At 37.3% G+C, this 18,203-nt stretch overlaps 1 protein-coding gene and 1 pseudogene across 1 annotated transcript in view; one reads left to right on the top strand and one right to left on the bottom strand.

Moving 5' to 3' along the window:
* DMD (dystrophin) overlaps positions 1–18,203 on the bottom strand; it is a 3,507,873-nt gene that overhangs the window by 2,874,613 nt on the left and 615,057 nt on the right. The window lies entirely within an intron of this gene.
* LOC141130892 (U2 spliceosomal RNA) lies at positions 10,261–10,366 on the top strand (annotated as a pseudogene).

Genomic DNA, 18,203 nt, shown 5'->3' on the forward strand with positions numbered 1-18,203 from the left:
GACATCTCACATATGGTGGCTATACGTGAGTTTTCTACATTACATATATAGAAGTAGTGGATTTCCTTATACTCAGGCCACTGGAAAAGAAGCACATGCACATGAGTGAAAAAAATTACTGCAAGCAGATGTTCATATTTGACTGATATATGTTGATTCACTGTAGCTTTATTTTGACACTGGTGTGGATATGAGATTGGAATATAGTTAATTATCTTAATGTGTTACGTTCTGGAGAGCATTATACAGCATGTGCCTCTATTTTAGAATCTACAGGCGCTTTACCCCACACTTATGCTAAAGGGTTTGAAAAGAGGCAGAACCTGTTTAAAAGAGTGTGCCATATGTTATTGCTTTTAACATTACTTGGCCCAGCTTTTTTCTTTTTAAAATATTTGTATGTTTCGTGTTTTAAAATATGGACATTGAATAAAATGCTTTATACAATTGTGCTTTGGGGTTAAATATCTGGCAACTAGTATTACACATTTTTCACATTTTCGTGTTTAAAATATTATTCTAGTGTAGTTTGAGTCAAAACCAGGACTTTATGTTTTTTTCTGATTGAAAAAATGTACAGACTTACGACTGGATCACTACTCATGTTGGTAAAGAAGTTATTTGTATAGTTAACCACTTCAGCCCCGGAAGGATTTACCCCCTTCCTGACCAGAGCACTTTTTCCAATACGGCACTGCATTTCTTTAACTGACAATTGCGCTGTTGTGCGATGCTGCACCCAAACAAAATTGACATCCTTTTTTCCCACAAATAGAGCTTTATTTTGGTGGTATTTGATTACCTCTGCGGTTTTTATTTTTTGCGCTATAAACAAAAAAATAGCTGCAATTTTGAAACAAAAGCAATATTTTTTACTTTTTGCTATAATAAATATCCCCCAAAAATGTATAAAAAAAACACATTTCTTTCTCACTTTAGGCTGATATGTATTCTTCTACATATTTTTGGCAAAAAAAGATCGCAAAAAGTGTATATTGATTGGTTTGCGCAAAATTTATTGCGTCTACAAAATAGGGGATAGATTTATGGCATTTTTATTATTATTATTTTTTATTAGTAATGGAAGTGACCTGCGATTTTCATCATGACTGCGACATTATGGCGGACACATCGGACACTTTTGACATTATTTTGGGACCATTGTCCCTTATACAGCGATCAGTACTATAAAAATGCACTGATTACTGTGTAAATGCACTGGCAGGGAAGGGGTTAAACACTAGGGGGCGATCAAGGGGTTAAGTGTGGGATAAGGGGGGATATAGAGGATATAGGGGGGATTGTCTCACTAGAATATGACAGAGATCACTGCTCTTGATGACAGGGAGCAGTAGATTTCTGTCATGTTGCTAGGCAGAACAGGGAAATGCTTTTCTGCCGCTCTGTGACATGATTGTGGGCCCCCCAGCGGACATTGAGTCTGCGGGACCCACAGGCATGCTTGCGAAGTACGTGGTGGGTGCGTGCCCCACTGGTGGTGTGTGCGTACCCACTATGCCATGATTTTAAGGGGATGTACCTGTATGCCCATTTGCCTAGCCATGCCATTGTGCCGACGTATATCGTCGTGCACTGGTCGGCAAGAGGTTAAGAAAATAACTACAAATATTTAGGCTTCACAACATTTCCTACTTCAAAACATCTATCAGATAAGCTTAATGAAATGGGTTAGTAAAAGTTCTGAATAATAACTTTACTATTTTGGAAAGGCCAACTAAATCTTGCAGCTGTTATTGCTATCTACTTCAAGCTGTGGTAAGTTAACAGAAACATTTTTTTTATCACTTTTGTTGCACTTTCATACCCTTCCTAATAATGCTGTGATGGGAAATTCATATATTTTTTTTTTTTTAAATAGAGTAACTACAAAGACTAAATATACATAAAAGTAGGCGTAATAGTATTGAAGTTCCTGTGTTGTCATATTTAGAAAACGTGACAAGGCAAATTATGTCAAAAATGTCATTAGATGGTGTAAAATATTATTTGGCTTGTAACTTTTTGTGCTGGTATGTCTTCAAGCCCCAGCTCAGTGTATAAATAATAAAATATGTGGGAACAGGGGCCCCTAAATGGTATAAATAGGGGGATCCCATGCCCAGCAATTAGGGCAGGTCCCTGCACCCAGTAAAAGTTTATGAATTATGCAGGGAAGAAATAGATGATAAGCAGGGACCACTACAGAATATTTACTTATAAAGTTACTTTTATTAAAAGTATCAAAATATAAACACCAGGATTATATGCACACTTATTCCGCCCATTAAAAACATTATAAGACTGTTCAAAAATGTAACCTATGCTATAATGTTAAAATTAGCACACCAATGCAAGCCATTCAGGTGTAAATAGATCATGGATAGGGGTGAAATCCTGCCCAAATAAATCTCCACATGTTTTGTCCAATCCATAGACTTCTTCAGGGTGGGCGGTAACATGCTTGGATCCTGTGTATAGGCTAAAAGCATGGCTAGTGCTTATTGACTGCATGCATGCTAAAGAGGATTAATAAACGAATAATTTACTTTTTAAGGAAGAATAAACGACTTGCACTGGATACAAAATAACTTATGACATGAATATTTCTATGAATAGACTGGACAGGATACCAGAAAGTAACTACAACCCATGTGTTAATATTGAATGAAATTAAATTCCAAGATGATCATTTCCAAATCTTTTGCAATTAGGGAAATGTACTCCTGGATGGTTTGACTTTTTATGCAATTTGAGTATAGTGAGATTTCTAAGGGAGAAATGCCAGCCTAGGTTAAATTAGTGGACAATTTTGTCTGTTTTTTAGCGTTTATTATTTGATACATTCAATAATTATTTTATAGAGAAATATTCTGTAGTGGTGCCTTTTGTTATTGCCCATTTCTTCTGTGTATGATTCACAATCTCCAGTTCAACCCTGAACAGAAAAAAGGTGCCCATCCCAGTATCATGGTTCATCTAAAAAACACTATGTTGGCTATCATATAGAAAAAAATGAACAGCAGGGCGCTGAGGTCAGTATCAAATAAAAACACTTTATTAAAATAAGCAGCACGCTTACTTTGAAGTTAGATTGAAATGGCAGGAATAGGGAACACCTGAGACCAAGCAACTGTAATCAGTGTGAGGCTGTAGACATCACTAAGCAAACAGAGACTGAGGATGACAGGGAGCCAGCCAGCTCAAAGTATGGATATTAGTGGCAGCATTCTAAGCTTCACACGAGAATGACAGCTGTCAAAATGCCTGTTGGATGTCGGGAGAGGGGGTATACATGACACATTCCTGGAAATGCATCATGCACTCCCCCCCGACATCCACTAGGCATCCTCGTGTGAAGCCTAGAATTCTGCTGTTAATATCCATACTTTGAGCTGGATGGCTTCCTGTCATCCTCAGTGTCTGTTTGCCCAGTGATGCCTACAGCCTCACACTGATTACAGCTACTTGGTTTCAGGTGTTCCCTATCCATGCTGTTTCATGCTAACTTTAAAATAAGTGTTCTTCTTATTTTAATAAAGTGTTTTTTATTTGATACAGACCTCAGTGCCCCGCTGTTTGTTTCCTTCTACATTGAGGTGATCCTGCCCAGATCTTCTGCAGGAGCTGCAGAGGTTCCAGTCTCAGCCCCTTCTCCTGTCCATCCAGTTGCCTCATCCATTCCTCTACCCTGTTGATGGTCTACAGATACAGATGAAAGTTCCAATGGACCAAGGGACTTGCCAAGTCTCCTAGGAGCACCATATGTACTGTGTACTTGTACACTATTTGGATTGGCTATCACATAAACATTTATTTTATGTATTTTTTTCTCTTTCCTTTTCCTGTCTCAGTGTTAGGACACCCATAAATAATCAAATTTTAGCAGCTTATGCTACTACAAGGGTGCCTTTGTGACAGATAATGTGTTATAACTTCAATATCCCTGGTCCCTCATACAAACTTCTCAGCATGTTGGTCATTGTTAGGTTGTTTTTCCAAAGAATGATGAGTACACCTCTTTCAATGCATTTAGCGACTTTTAATATTGTCGGGTTTTCAAATCACAGTGTAGTTCATTTCTATAAACTCTCATTATTACTGATGAGCATTCTACCAATTTATGACTATCCTTTGGTTGAGGAAAAGGGTACACATATACACAGTTTGCTGTCAGAGATGTCGTAAATTATGCACATATAGAAAAATAGAGAGTTGACAATGGCTTGTCTAATATCATATTATATAGTACAACATGTTTTTAATGAATGTTGTAATTTGTTGATAGCAATGTGAACTGTCCACATACACACAGTTCGGTTGATTTACTAAAACTGGAGAGTGCAAAATCTGGTGCAGCCAATCAGTTTCTAACTTTAGCTATTTCAGTTAAGCTTTGACAAAAAAAACCTGGAAGCTGATCTATTAGTAGACAATGATTTTGGAATTAGCCTTTTACACAAATCAATCACCACAACTCTTTAGACTGCAAGTGTAGATCAGGTTTAATTAGAAAATTAGATGAATACAGTGTCAAATATGGTAAATCTACATATGCACTCCTACTTCCAAAAGCATCTATATAATTCAAAGTCTTACCTCAGAAAAAGTCAAATAAAAACATATTGTTGTACAAATTTTGTATAAATTACAACAAATATTGATATATTACGAACCCATACTTTTAAATTAAAGCATCTATAAACCCTTCCTCACATTTTTAGAAGTTATAATTAAAGCTCATTATTGCTAAACATTGCTTTAAGATACACAAATTTACTTAGTATCTGTCCATGCATTGCATAATCATTTATGCATTTTCAGAAGATAGATACCAATGTTGTTCCTCCTCTAAATCTCAGTAGAAGGAACAAGCTAAAGTGTATCCTCAGGGGTGGATATCAGGAACTAACTAAAGGATGACAAACCCTTCTGACAGAAAGAAAATGTCTCTATGTTTTGTAGACTATCACTCCTAAATGTTGAATCTTCATATTAAATTTACTGAGTACCGATAATTTCTTGAAACATTTACATGTGCATGTCAATCATTAAAACACTTCTACATAAACCAACATATATTAGATTTAGAAGCCATTTAGCATTCAGTAGCACTTCTGTTTTTCTTTTAAGAACCATTATTCAGAAAAATTAAATATATAGACATTAGCATACAAAGATCATAATGCGTATTCTGTATTGCACAGATGATATACGCAATGCATTAATCCCTAGCTTTCTGAATATTTTTTGATATTTAAATTTAATAACAGAGAATATCCATTTGGATGTTATGCATTACACTTTTCCCATCCTCCTTACTTAATAAGGCAGAAAGGTCATTTGAACTATATGCAGAAAGCAGAGAAAAAGTTACATGAATGCCTCAAACACACCTTAAATCCTCTTCTGACAATTGATGGATACATGGGGGAATTTATTATTTTTCTCCAGCGTAGATGACAAAAGTAGAATAAAAAGCAGCAGTAGCACTTAGTACTTTTTAAAAGGGCTGGGACAATTCAGAATGATACAGCATCATGTCCTGTATGCGCTAGCACAAGTTATCTGGTAATAAATGCTTTTAGAACGAAAAATTTCTTACTATCGTTTACTTCCAGTTTTCAAAAAAAGCAAAAGATATTCTTAAATGATCCTGTCTGAGAATGCATTATAAAGCCTTCAAGCAGAAACTGCTAGGTTAACTACAGCCAAAACTGTTTTAAGTGTTTTGGTATACTGTACATTTTGTTTTTTTTATGTTCAGCACTAACCAATAAAAGACTAAAAATATTCCTGTTCAAAATTACTGTGCATACATTTCACATCTACCATTTTCAGCCACCAGGTGGAGAATTAAGGAGTTAACATTATTTGAACTTGTCATTTGATCCTCTTGTTCCTCTGAAAGGAAAGGCAAACTGTTGGCTTGCTTATATAAAAAATATCTGGAATTTTCTAATCACAAAGTGCCAGTTATGGCACTATGATTCCCATTAAACCCTAAATATGGTTGTAACATTGTGTGAAAAGCAGCGTTAGCCTTTAATTAGTGAAATTTTATAAGTAGTGAATAATATTATATAAAAGATCAGTTTATAAATGATAAACATTAAAAAAAAAATAATAAAAATGAAACTGACCATACACAATTTTAATTCTCTTTTAAGAAACTGGATATTTTACATATTGTAGAAACATCAAAAATACCCTTTTAAATATATTATCTATTGATAATACACCCTTGTCTGACGTGTTATATTGAGTTTAATTAAAGGATTAGGATTAAAGGTGCTTATGCATGACTGATTAGAAACCTGCACTTCAAATAATTTTCCTGCATGAGCTGTCCCTGATATTCAAGGAAGGCAGATATCTGTTCAGATAGCTTGGACTAAGGCTGGCCATACACTGTCTTTACAGTGTGGATAGACAAATCTGTAATGCAGCCTAATGTAATCTGACTGTCAGTGCCTGCGGCTGTCAGAAACCTGAACAGTGACTGCATCTGATTAGATGCAGCTGCTATTTCAATGACAGCTGGCCATCTGGCTCCATCCATTTTTCAATCATTGTCAAGCGATGTTATCTGGGAGGGTGCCAAAAGAGCCACCAACAGACAGGAAGCCATTAGTTAAAGATCTCAGACTTTTTGGCCGACCCTATGCTGACATGAGTGGTTACTCCTATCATTGGGAGTTCTCCCAGTCACACTGGGCATATCTAGTTCCTGCCCTCTGTTGTTTGGTGCCTTGTTATCTCAGAGCTTACCATCTCTCCCACCGTGTAACAACTACATTGCAGGTCAATTTCATCCTTGCCAGGTCCCCCTCATGGTTCATTGGTGATTGGCTCATGCAAGTGAGTATTAGCTTTTTTATGCTTATGTCGTGTACTTGCATTGATGTTCAATTCCATGTACTAGGTTGACCAATGTTCAAAATGTACTACTATACTAATGTTTAAATATGTTTACTGTATAGATTTATGTATGCTTTAGATGACATTCAGCCTATGAAGAAGGACCTAGGGTCTGAAACATGTCAGGCGTCATCTCCTATAGCTACGTGCAATAGCCCTTTATACCATAGGGCACTTACATTCATGCCTGTATTTTTGTACTGCAATTGATTTTATACATTATTTCTACTGTATAGATTATTAAATGTTTTCAATAAACAATACTTTTTAAATACTCACCTGGTCTGTCCTAAAAATCCTGAGGGGTTATGCTGTGCCTATGAGCACTAGGTTTGTTTTTTCACTCACAAAGATAATTTTATCCACTAGATAAACTAGATGAAATTTGCTCATTGTATGGTCAGATTAAAGGTGTGGCTGAAAATTGGATAATAAATGAAAAACTGTCTGGAATCCTATCACAGTAGAGATCAGTGTCCAGTAAGTACACTTTTGATTTAAGCCTCTTCTTTTTTGACTACTATGTCTTATTTTTTGTAAATTAGCTGAGAATTCCTTTGTAATGGACCCAGGCTGACAGTGCATCCTAAGAACAGTAAAATGAGGCATGCTTTGGGCAGATGGATGATTTATGATAAAGATGTTAAATCACAGTTGCACCAAATGACCCTTATAATAATTGTTTGAAGACCCTCTTTAACGCATGATAAATTTGATACAGCGAGAAAAAAAACAGATAAAGAGGCAATTGAAAGAGAAATATGTTTTCTGTACAAAATGTAATATAAACACATTGTGATACTGTACATACTTATGCTTATTGCTAATGCTAACTTTTTTTATTGCTACTTCATTAATTTGACTAACATACTTTCAGTTTAATTGAATGCTTATTGCATTTTTTTTACTTTTTTTGTCAATTTCTGCTTTGAAAGTGGTTATACTGTACAAAGTAGATTTGATTATAATATAAACTTTAAAATTGACATACTTAGCACAGTTCATCAGGAATAGACTGATTCCAGGGTGATCTGTCCTGTTTGCTGCTGCTCAAAATGTTACTGCTATCAACTTCATCGTCAATGTTTAGAACTACTGAATAATAAACTATATCAGCCTTTAATTGATTTTTTAAGAAGACCTAGATCAGCCTTATCCTTCAATCACTCTAAGACTCTTACTTTCAGTTGTGAATGATATATCAATTGAATTAAAGTGTTCATTCAGGCATTACCTAAGTGTATCCCCCAACCTCTCCTTCTTCCCCTCTCTAGAGTTTGTTCTAGAACTATTTGTTTTATGTGCAGTCTTCCTGTAGTGATAATTACATTTTATTTCACCATGTGACATCATCACCAGGCTTGAAAAATACTTATGGAGGCAGCTTCACTCCTAATAACTTAGGCACATCCCCCCAGAATTGCATCTTCAAAAAGCCCTTACCTTGCAGTGTGGCTGATTTACTTAACCACTTTCCAGCTATAAACTGTTAATAAACAAGTGGTTAAAACAATCTCATGGCTGCAGCTACTTTGCCTATGAACGCTGTAGTTTTTTGCCATTTCACAGGCATATTTTAAGGCTTTAAAAATTTGGTATCTGTTTACTCGATGCAACCCGATACTTTATATTTTACTATAAATGGAATTAATTTGCATTTGTGTAAACTTAAATTCATTTTAGCATATTAGTTCCTGAAAATATGTGTTTGATAAACATCTGTGCAAATATCGAGTGAAAAATTAAAAGAAATGCCCAGGATGTAAAGCGAGTGAAGATTCACGTTAATTATCCAATCATGTGAAAAGCAAATCCCTGTTTACTTATTTCATTTGCACATGATTAGATAAATGAATTGAATCTTTACAGTTTATTGTGTGAACATTCTCAGATCCTTTGGTAAACCAGCCTAAGTGAGTAGGCAGACTATCGATAGTCAACGCAGCAGCAATGTATGCACATGGAGACAGAGAGGGGTGGAGGATAGGTTAAGTTTTGTAGTTCCACAGGGAAGGCTGACAATGCTGGTTGGGATTTCAGTGCAGAAAAGCACTATATTGTCAGTCCAATTTGAAAGTAATGAGCACACTGGAGGTCTGGCAGACCAATTGGTATTTTTTTAGACTTTAAACAGAAATGTGCAGTTCTATGCAAGTAACTCTGTTTGAAAACAATACACACTGGTAAACTTTATTGTTATGAATGACAGTTCGATTTTAGGAATATCAAAATCCAAGAACAAAAATATAATATACTTCAGCATACCAGAGGTGCATTCGTTTTCAATGTTTGGCTATGAAGATTTCCACCAAGCATAGAAAATACCTGTTGATCTGGTTGTCACATCCCATGAGATAAACTGAAAACATAACCAAATTTATCTTCCTTCCTTTTACGATGTGGCTAAAAGCTGCTCGGCTGTTATCCCAAAAGAGGCGGGAGGGGACGTCCACCCTCCCGCCGGCTTCCGCCGCTCTTCCCAGGCCTCCCGTCCCACCAGGAGACATGATCCATGATCCTGCACTTTGGCTGGATAGAGTGAGCCTGGAACAAAGCTTGAAACAGCTTCGTTCCCACCTCCTATGTAAAAACATGGAAGCAAAGAAGTGCATTTGAATGACCTCTGCGCAAATACCATGTGGCATAAAATATTGCAACAATCACCATTTTATACTCTAGAGTCTCTGCTATAAAAATATATATAATGTTTGGGGATTCTAAGTAATTTTATAGCAAAAAATACAGATTTTAACTTGTAAGCAAAAAATGTCAGAAATAGTCTTAGACATGAAAGGGATAAACTAAAAATCACACCACCCCCATGTGATGGAGATGAAGAGACGAAGGCATTATTGAAGTCCAGCTTGGGTGATAACCATAGCTCCCTTCATAGATACAGTGTAAGGGTGAGTGTAGTGTAGCCACCCTGGAGTAGAAAGTGTGTTATTTACAGTATTACCAGATTAAAATAAAGGAAAAAGAGGAAAAAAGTATTGATTTGGGGTTTAGATATGTTTTAATCTCAGCTAGATAACTTAAAATTAATGGGAGCTACATTCTGGACTTAAGCATAACACATTAACTGTATCACATAGTTACATAGTTACGTAGTAGGTGAGGTTGAAAAAAGACACAAGTCTTTTTTACTGTATGTAAACCTAACCTATTACTCTGTTTTTGTATTTTGAAGTGCTGAGTGTTGTTTACTTATTCATCCACATGGGAAATTGAATGGCTATTAGCTTTATATTTCAAACATGACCAAAAAGAATCAAAAAACTTTCATATGCCAACAACTGTTAATGAGGTATTATGTTCTTTGCTACCTTTATTAGTTAAATAGTACATTCTTGGCCTTTTGGCTAAGATAACGTGTAGTATCTGTTCTTATAATTTGCCAGAGGAGGCTCTGTGCTACTCCTATAGGGGAGAGCTATGCAAATCCAATGGCGTAATTGTGCCTGGAAGGGTGGTTTCGGCAGGGACTTTGTCGAGCTGTCCGACAGATACTGGGGGCTAACCGATGGTTGCGTCTTAGAGATCTGGAAGGGTGCTCCTGATGAGGATGGGTGCTGCATTGGGTCTGACCAGAGGGTCGGGTCCCTGGCCTTCTGGCCTAGATTGGTGTAGTTCTTGCTCCGGTCAGTTTTTCAGGAGAGAACGCTGGCTCCCCTATAGCATTGGGGGGAGTGGTTAATATATCCTGAATGTAATTAGGTAGGAGTGATGAGAGTGATGGTTGAGCCTCAGGGGTCAGGGGCTCTCCCTAAGCTCTCAGAACTTCAGGCCTTTCTGGCTGGGGTGGGGGCTGCGCTGACTGGGCTGTTGGTCAGGGTTGGGATGAAAAGCCTGTGGTGAATGTGCCCCTGAAGTGGCAGCTCATGGGTGCCATATAATCACTGTGAGGGTCACTTTGATTTATGGAACCATGGTCACTTCACTATACACAAGTTTTTCACACCTGCCTCTAGGGCCGAGCCTTTTGGCTAGGACCAGAGGAATTTTTTATTCCTGGCCGAAGGGCTGGTCATTGTACTGCACAATGACCACTCTTTCACTTCTCCCACTACCTTCTCCCCACTTTCCTATTTATTTTACCCCGTGTTTGTCACTTTTTTGTATTATTTTGTTTGATGTGTTACATGATTGTCACTGTGTAATTAGTAGGGTGTGGGCCCTCGGGCCTACCCTGAACATCTTGGGGGGGTGGACATGGCCTTCTGGCTTGGTTCGCCTTCTCTCATGGGGTCTCCCTATGGGGGAGTCCCACTGACTCCTTGGGTGGGTCTGTTTCAGCAGACCTAGAAAAAGGGAGTCCGTCTGGTTTCAGCCAGATGGACCCAAGTGAAGTACCTCAGTCACCATCTGGAGCCTAACGCCCCGGGGGATCAGGGTAAGGTTCTTCCTAGGGAGGACCGTATAACACCCATTGACGTTTTGTGTCACTCCTTATGTGTGTGCACTTTTTTTGGCACTGGGTGTTTTTTTTGGGTGTGTTTCACACGCCGCAGGCTTTTAAAAAAAAAGACTGCGTTAATTTTCTTTTTTCTCTCTGTTTTCACCCAGTGATCTGGCCAGTAACACCCCTCCTGTATTAGAGTGCCCCCCTCTCTGGATAAAGAAGCACAGGGGCACCTTTGGATAACAGCATTGTCAGTCTGGGGGGAGGGTAATGTTAGATGTACTAGCAGATTTAGATACACTAACAAATTGAAGCCAAACTCCAGCTCACATTATATAAACAGCTGCAGCAAACTGTGTATTTTTAAATTTTGAGATAAAGGTTTTACATGAATAAATAAAAGCCAATGGTTGTTAGCACCTCTGTCAGTGGTGCATGGTTTGTCTCATCCTTGTAATTGACACATCTGCAAGAGAAATTGTTCTTTTGAAAAACAGCAGACTTACTGGTTGAATCGCCACATTAAAATTAAAGAAAGTCTAAAAGGAAAATAAATCCAGCCATCACATCTAAGATACGGTAAGCTGCAATAAATGTATGTCTTTTGGTTTAATATCACTTTAAATTCTTATACATGCAATAGTGGTGTCACTCATACACATGCACTACTGCCACCTATTGGCTATTATTGGCAGGGCATGTTGTCATAGCAAAGTAGAAAGCAGAAAGCTTGAAAAGGTACACAAGGATCCCTTCTTATGCCGCGTACACACGATCGGAATTCCGACAATGAAATCCTGTGATTTATTTCCGACGGATGTTGGCTCAAACTTGTCTTGCATACACACGGTCGCACAAATGTTGTCTGAAATTCCAAACGTCAAGAATGCGGTGACATACAACACGAAAGAAAAATAGAAAAATGAAGTTCAATAGCCAGTGCGGCTCTTCTGCTTGATTCCAAGCATGCATGGAATTTTGTACGTTGGAATTGTGTACACACGATCGGAATTTCTGACAACGAATTTTGTTTTCGGAAGCTCTCAAATTTTTGTTGTCGGAAATTTCAACAAAAAATGCCCGAAAGAGCCTACACATGGTTGGAATTTCCGACAACAAGCTCCTATTGAACGTTTGTTGTCGGAATATCCGATCGTGTGTACGCGGCATAACTTTTACAGAAGAGTTACATTGAAAAGCACACACAAACACTTAACCAAAGTCCTTTAATTAAAAGAATATACACCAAACAAATAAAAAAATAATGTTTCACATTGTAATGCCCCGTACACACGGTCGGATTTTCCGATGGAAAATGTCCGATCGGAGTATGTTGTCGGAAATTCCGACCGTGTGTGGGCTCCATCGGACATTTTCCATCGGATTTTCCGACACACAAAGTTGGAGAGCAGGAGATAAAATTTTCCGACAACAAAATCGGAAATTGTCGAAATTGTCAGAAATTCCTATCGTGTGTACACAAATCCGACGGACAAAGTGCCACACATGCTCAGAATAAATAAAGAGATGAAAGCTATTGGCCACTGCCCCGTTTATAGTCCCGACGTACGTGTTTTACGTCACCGCGTATAGAACGATCGGATTTTCCGACAACTTTGTGTGACCGTATGTATGCAAGACAAGTTTGAGCCAACATCCGTCGGAAAAAATCCTAGGATTTTGTTGTCGGAATGTCCGAACAAAGTCCGACCGTGTGTACGGGGCATATATCACATCAACCATGAGGTTTCGCTCAAATAATAATAATGGGAAGAATCCCTTTACCTGCACAGATTGTGTACTAGTTATAAATATAAATATTGGAGCTGCCCATTGCGAGGCTGTTATACCATGAGATGTGAATATTAATAAGTAAAATTGTGCTCCCTATTGCAAACTTATATGTGCATAAAATGTATCAATACAATACAGTTGTTCACATTGAAGTGCAAATTAGTGCAATGTACATATATTACCACCAGATGTCACTAGTGGATCCAAAAATATAAACTTGAAATTGTATGTGCAATGTTCAATATAAAAGTGCATATAAAAGTGCAAAAAAAGGCAATGTCCATATGGTTACCACCAGATATCTCCAGTGGATACAGGTACTAATTAATTTCTATTATAAACTAATGATGACATCAGACGTGCTGGCGAAATGTGTTGGGTGGAAGCATGATACGTCACTTCCGCCACAGTGGAGTGCATATCGGCGTCCCTGAACTTAATAATTGAGTTTTTAATCATCGCTTGCTGTAAGTGGAATTTTTATAGCGCTATTTAAATAAAGAAAATGTACTTCACCATGGGAGACATTCTTTTCTTTTTACCATCTCATCAGTGTCTGGAGATCCAGTGTGTGGTCTAATTAACTGGGGGATTCCTGCTGAATAGCTGAGATGACCATCATCAGTGACATCTCCAATGTCTTGCTGTATATGACTGCCTGTAATGGGGGTCATATAAATCCGGTGAGTGGGCTGTGTAATTGGTGTTTGTGGAAGAGGGTTCACAGTCACTTTTTTCATTGGATTAATAAAACTTCACATATTTGCACCTACTGGAGATTTCCGATGGCAACTTTATTAACATTGCACCCAATGCACTTTATTGGTTTAAACTAGAAATTAATTAGTACTTGTATCCACTGGAGATATCTGGTGGTAACCATATGGCACTTTTATATTGAATATTGCACATACAATTTCACGTTTATATTTTTGGACCCACTAGTGACATCTGGTGGCAATATATGGACATTGCACTAATTTGCACTTCAATTTGAACAACTGTATTCTATTGATAAATGTTTGGCACATATAAGTTTGCACTAGGGAGCGTGGTTTTACATGTTAATAATCACATGAGTTTTCGCTGCCTGATAAATTGTACCTGACAAATTCCTATGGATATATAGGAGTCTTTTCTTACAGTACATAACTTTATCCCTTTCATGCCTAAGCCTATTTCTGACATTTGTTGCTTACAAGTTGAAATATGTTTTTTTTTGCTAGAAAATTACCTAGAACCCCAAACATTATATATATATATTTTTGAGCAGAGACCCTAGACAATAAAATGGTGATCATTGCAATATTGAATGTCACACTGTATTTGCGCAGCGGTCTTTCAAACAAAATTTTTTGGGAAAAGAAACACTTTCATGAATTAAAAAAAACTAAACAGTAAAGTTATCCCAATTTTTGATATGGTGTGAAAGATGATGTTATGTCGAGTAAATAGATACCTAACATGTCATGCTTTAAAATTGTGCACACGCGTGGAATGGTGACAAACTACGGTACCTAAAAATCTCCATAGACAACACTTTAAAAAAAAATTAATAGTTACCAAGTTAGAGTTACAGAGGAGGTCTAGTGCTAGAATTATTGTTCTCGCTCTAATGATACCTCACATGTGTGATTTGAACACTATTTATATATGCGGGCGCGATTTACATGTATGTTTTTCTTTGCTGCGCAAGCTTGCGGAGACGGGGGTGCTTTAGAAAATTTTTTTTTTTTTCTCATTTATTTTATTTATTTTAATTTTTTTACATTGTCTCAAAAAAAAAAAGATCACTTTTATTGCTGTCACAAGGAATGTAAACATCCCTTGTGACAGTAATAGGTGGTGACAGGTACTCTTTATGGAGGGATCAGGGGTCTAAAAGACCCCAAATCCCTCCTTTGCACTTTAAAGTATTCAGATTGCCAAAAATGGTGATTCTGAATACATCGGTTGTTATCCCTAAAGAGCCAACCGCCCGCTCTAAAAAATGGTACCTGGGTGAAGCCTGTGGCTGCAGGCATCATCCCGGTATAACCCCTTAAAGCCAAGGCCGCATATGTGCGTACGGTCAGCGATAAGGGGTTTTAGACAACATGTGTGCCATCCCGAATAATGTGATACAATTAGCCATACATGATCATCTACTTCTGTTGGTTTCTGTTTAGGATAACTGGAACACAGATCAGCCAGAGTTGCTAATTAATTCAAAGAACAACTGCAGGACAGTGGAGAGTCACTTAAACAACCCCAATCATAAGTGTGCTTTATTTGACCAGTCAGAAAGTAGTAAGAAAGAAAGAAAGAAAGAAAAGACACACCAAGAGAAGCACATTTTAAGCAGCTTTAACCCAGAAAATTCAAATGCGTTTCATGGCATGATACTTACTAAACATTTATAACATGCTAGTGACAATGGTGCATTTACGAGATTGTTCATCCACCACTGGTGGATCTGTGCACCCCGGCAATATTGCAGTACTGTCAGTACTTTTTTACTTACTTGGTGTAAGTGTGCTACATCCTTAGTAATTCAGCCTGAATGAGACTAATTTTTTCACATGCTCAAGTGAAAAGCCGACAGGGGTTGATGTTCTAAAGGCAACTAGGATGTTCATTTTGCACTGGAGTTTTATCTTAAGCCTCGCACACGCGATGAGAAAACTGGATGAAAAATTCTGCTTTCGACGTGATCGTATGATAATCTGATTGTTAGTACATAGCTGTCATCCGCAATTTTCCCAAGGGACAAACACGAAAATGTTTCTTGCACGATATAAGATAGTACAATTTTTATTTAATCAGTACAATTTTCATCCAAAAACACAATACAAATACATTACGGCACTTACAATTTCTTTTTCTTTCGTTCGAGAATTTTCGTACTTTAGTAACCTATTTGCATTTGATATGGAGACAAGCATGCAAAAAAAACCAAAAAAAAAACAGATGATCATTTGTCTGATAATCTCATCATGTATGAGGCTATAGTTTATTAAATGTGTGAAAATTCACTTTGCTGGAATACCCAATCTCATCCAAGGAAAAAAAAACTGTATTTTTGCTTGCACATAATCAAATTATGAATGTAATCAGAGCTTTAACGCATTCACAAATCTAAGGGAAATTCCTGTGCCAAGTTACATGCAAAGTAAACCACCTAATTGCCTTTAGTAAATCAACCACACAGTCTCTCCCATAAGCTCTTATACCCCTTTCACACTGAGCACCTGTGCCATTAGCATCAAAGCGCCACTCATTTTTTGCGGCATTTTAGCACTGTTTTAGTGGCGCTTTTGCAGCACTTTTCGGCGCTTTTTACCCCACAAAAATTGTAAAAAAGTCCAGTTTTGGGGGACTTTGGAAGCGCTGCCCATTCATTGCAATGAGCACGGCATTTTGGGAGAGCTATTTACAGTGCTCCCAAACCGCCCCAAAGATGCAAGTGCACCACCCCAGTGTGAAAAGGCAAACTGCAATGAATAGGAGACGGTTTTCAGGCACTTTTCAAAGGCTATTTCTAGCGCTAAAGCGCCTGAAAACTGCCTCAGTGTGAAAGTGGTCTTGGAGAATCCTGCTATGTCTGCCTGCATGGTATTCAAAGAAAAAGCAGTCGCAATTTTCACTGGATAGCATTAGTGTTTTATTGCATGATTTTGCTACAGTATATGGAGTTCTTTTTTTTTAACTGATCATAAATAATGATACCAGTTATCTTCTCTGTATCCAATTAAATATAATCAGAAAATACAGTTTGCTGGCAACATATAACTGCTATATAAGGGAAGAAAAAAATTATTTTATATTTACTAACTAAAATGACCAAATCCTACAGCTGCAATTCTAGCTACAGTGTGCCAGACACTGGTTATCAGAAGAGGCTGGCTCAATTAAGCATTGCAAAATGACTCTTGGTAATGATCACAAAATGGACATGCTGAGGACAAAAAAGCAGCTGGTGTATTGTATTATCAGAGCTGCCTGATATGACTTGGGGAAGTGTCTATGATCCATGCATTGTAGGTATTAGCAGGAAAAGAGTATATTTGAAATGTAGCTGTTGTAATCAAGAGACACTCTTGAGAAGCATAATCAGAATTATAAAAGTGTAGTTGAAAAGTAGCAATATGAAAATACAGGCCATTATTTTTAGGTCAGCATTTCAATAACAACACTACAGTATGACAATAAAACTTTTGTAAGATACAGGAATAGGTACTAATGTAGATTCAAAACAGCATTAATACAAGCACAAAATAAAAGGCCTAGACAGTGGTCAGAAAAAGTGTGATTAAAAAGGAGTGTCAGAGACTTTGATAGGCTTTTTCTGAGAGAGATCAATTGTTCACAGTAAGTACAACAAAGCATTTGAAATACAAAACTTAAGCAGCTTGAATTCTCCTCTTTTCTATTTGACATATAGTAGCCATCATTTTAATCATATGTGGGCTCTACATTAAATATCTCAGCATAAACACCTAATAGGTGAGTGCTTTATTTACAATTTATTGTGAGATATACTGTGGGACCTACTACAGTATAATGTTTTAACATTTCTATCAATATCAATTTAACATGCCCAATAAAATATATTATGAGAAAAATAAAGAAAGATCTTTGAAAATAAACAAAATCATAAAATGTGTCAAAACACGGGGGTTGATTTACTAAAGGCAAATAGACTGTGCACTTTGCAAAGTGTAGTTTGCACTCTGCAAGAGCAGTTGCCTTAAGCTTAGTAAATGAGTTAAATTTTCACTTTTCTAAAATATACCCAATCACGTGCAAGGAAAATATAAAAACAGCATTTTTGCTTGCACATGATTGGATGATGGAGTCAGCAGAGCTTCTGCTCATTTACTAAGCTTTGGAGCAACTTCTCTTGCAGAGTGCAACTGTACTTTGCAAAGTGCACAGTTTATTTGTCTTTAGTAAATCAACCCCATTATCTTTACTTCCACTATTCCTTCTTGCTGCTGTCACTTGGCATGCAGGTTCATCAAATACCACCTTTCTCATGTATTTTGTTTGCTTATAGCCTCGCTGTCTTTTCTGCCTAATCCATAACCTTAGGCTAAACAACAAAGAG

This window comes from Aquarana catesbeiana, linkage group LG02 (genome assembly GCF_042186555.1).
Source record: "Aquarana catesbeiana isolate 2022-GZ linkage group LG02, ASM4218655v1, whole genome shotgun sequence".
Lineage (NCBI taxonomy): Eukaryota > Metazoa > Chordata > Amphibia > Anura > Ranidae > Aquarana > Aquarana catesbeiana.